We start from the raw sequence: 2,600 nt of genomic DNA on the forward strand, positions 1-2,600 counted from the left end.
CTATCTATCTATCTATCTATCTATCTATCTATCTATCTATCTATCTATCATCTATCTATCTATCTATATCTACCACCTTTCACTATATACAGTAAAGTTTAGAAAGTTTTGTTTTTTTAAGCTGAATTAAACCAACTGTCACTAGATATCTAAGATGTCATTTTGTTCCCCTGTAGAAGTGGATGAGACCGTAGCTGTCGTTTTGAAGTTTTCTCGTAACAGAATGGCGATGTTTTCTTGCTCTGCTGGTGTGGAGCTGCCCAATGATGCTATTATTGCTGGAACAAAGGGCACAATCCAGGTAGGTCATCGGAATGGGATGTCATCAGTTCAAAACTTTGCATAAGTCACATGTTTTATTTAGAAGACTTCACAAATGAATTCAGAACTTGTTTTGAAATGAGTTTGTTGCGCATGCTTCAGATCCCCTGTCCTATGTGGTGCCCGACATCCCTGATTGTTAAAGGGAAGGAGAGCCAGTACCCTCTGCCTGAGCCCTACTTGCCTCTCAACTTTATCAACAGCACAGGGATGCGTTATGAGGCAGAGGAAGTCCGCCAGTGTCTGCTCAAAGGTGATGAGACGTCAGCATTTTCAAGTCTCTAGGTTCAACATCATTAACTTCAGAAACTCCAGAATTCCCGCTTCCCCCAGTTAGACCCTCTATAAGAAGAAGTCTAACAACAACAAGCATTTACAACGGCTGCTTTTGCTTTATAAAAATCAGCATTTTTAATTTATAAAATATTTTTTATTAGCTACTAATAAATCAGTACCTAATTGTACAGATTTTTCACATTTCTGTAAAATTTGTAAAATGATTTAGACTGTAGACTGATTTAGACTGACATTATAATAACATTGTGATTAAACAATTAAACTGATACTGATTTGCTGTAGATAGTGAGAAGTCCATGCAGCTACTGGAAAAGGGAAAAAAAAGTAATTTCAGTTCAAATTTCATGGTTTTATTGAGAAAAAAACTGCTTTTGGACAAAGTCTGCTGTTTGGAAACAGAAACAATGTGGTTGTAGTTTTTGAATGACTTTTTCACCTTAAAGCTTTATCTTCTAAGACAGTTTTATGCTTTTTTAAACTAAAACAATGTCTCTGCAAATATGGAGGCATGAATAGCCTGAACGCATTTGCATATCTAACAATTTTAAAACGAAGGCTATTGTTGATATTCATATTTTGTGCAATCATACTGCAATAATGATCAGTTTATATTATACCAGGCTGCACTCCATATAATTTGCAAGTATTAATGGGTAATGGTGTTGTATTATGAAGGCACACACTGATCAGGTATATCCAAAATAGTTTTTCTGATGGAGAACTAAGCCTGGGCAGGTCACATTATACAGGCTCACTGATTTAAGACAGCAGTGAACAAGAGAAGCTCTTTTTTTGGTGAGAATTACTATAAAGGTTATATTGATTAGGACTTTTTAAACTGAGATTTGTTAGATTCCTAGATTTTCCAAAAAAATCTTCATTAACAGAAACTTTAAATGATTAAATCAATGAGATCCGCAAACCTCTGCATAAATTTCTCATGCAGATCTATTGCATGAAGTAAGTTTAAAATTTAGATTACAGGTTGGAATGAAATAAAAAAGAAAAAAGTCAAGTCACTATAACTGGTGAACAATTAACTCCTTGTAAAGTGGGGCTTAAAAGTCGGCTGTTTTATTGAAGTGAAGCGTGGTTGTTCAAGGTGACTCATCAGCATGTCTCTACTTGCAGGCCTGAAGGAGAGTCCAGTCATGTCTCACGCTGACTCTCTGCTGCTGGCTGAACTGGAGGATGAGATTCGCCGGCAGGTCGGGGTGGTATACAGCCAGGACTGCCGTTAAATGTTTAACTTGGTCAGGCTGTGATTAAAGAGATCCAGTTTACAATGAAGATTAGCTTATTCTTGTTGATTCACTAATGGTGAGACGAGGCCTTGTGAGGCATTGAACACCTTGAGCATTTTGCTTCAGCAAATAGTTCATTTCCTGGAGCTTCATTTGCACATAAAACCACCTACTGGCCAAGTCCATAATCAGTCAGCAATATAATATGATGCTTAGATATATTTGTTTCCCTTTAGAAACCTTGGAATGTAATTTCATTAATGATTAATGACTATTAATTGATCTTTTATCGCATTTGTAATAAAAATTTTTGGAGCATATTCTTTGTGTTCATGTTCTGATAAAAGTTCCATCTGATATGGCCGGCTGTGTTTGACCTCGGGGCGCGTCAAGCATAAACCAAGCTTAAGTGAATAAAAGGACAGGAGCTTAAATAGTGAAGTGAAAGTGCTGGTTGAACTTTGTAAGAGGTCACTGGATATGCTTACGCAGCTTGGACAATGACATGAGAAACAGGATATTTTATTCATTTTTATTTAGAAAAGAGTTTTCAACACCTCTTGCTTTTAATTGGTTCTTTTTTTTTTCCTTCTTTTAACTACACTCACCGGCCACTTTATTAGGTACACCTGTCCAACTGCTCGTTAACACTTAATTTCTAAGCAGCCAATCACATGGCGCAACTCAGTGCATTTAGGCATGTAGACATGGTCAAGACAATCTCCTGCAGTTCAAACC

At 36.7% G+C, this 2,600-nt stretch overlaps 1 pseudogene; it reads left to right on the forward strand.

Annotated features, from left to right (window-relative positions):
* LOC107095318 overlaps positions 1-2,175 on the forward strand; it is a 7,601-nt pseudogene extending 5,426 nt beyond the window's left edge.
* The last annotated feature ends 425 nt before the right edge of the window (positions 2,176-2,600 follow it).

Source organism: Cyprinodon variegatus, unplaced genomic scaffold (assembly GCF_000732505.1).
Source record: "Cyprinodon variegatus isolate N-32 unplaced genomic scaffold, C_variegatus-1.0 Scaffold22, whole genome shotgun sequence".
NCBI classification, from domain to species: domain Eukaryota; kingdom Metazoa; phylum Chordata; class Actinopteri; order Cyprinodontiformes; family Cyprinodontidae; genus Cyprinodon; species Cyprinodon variegatus.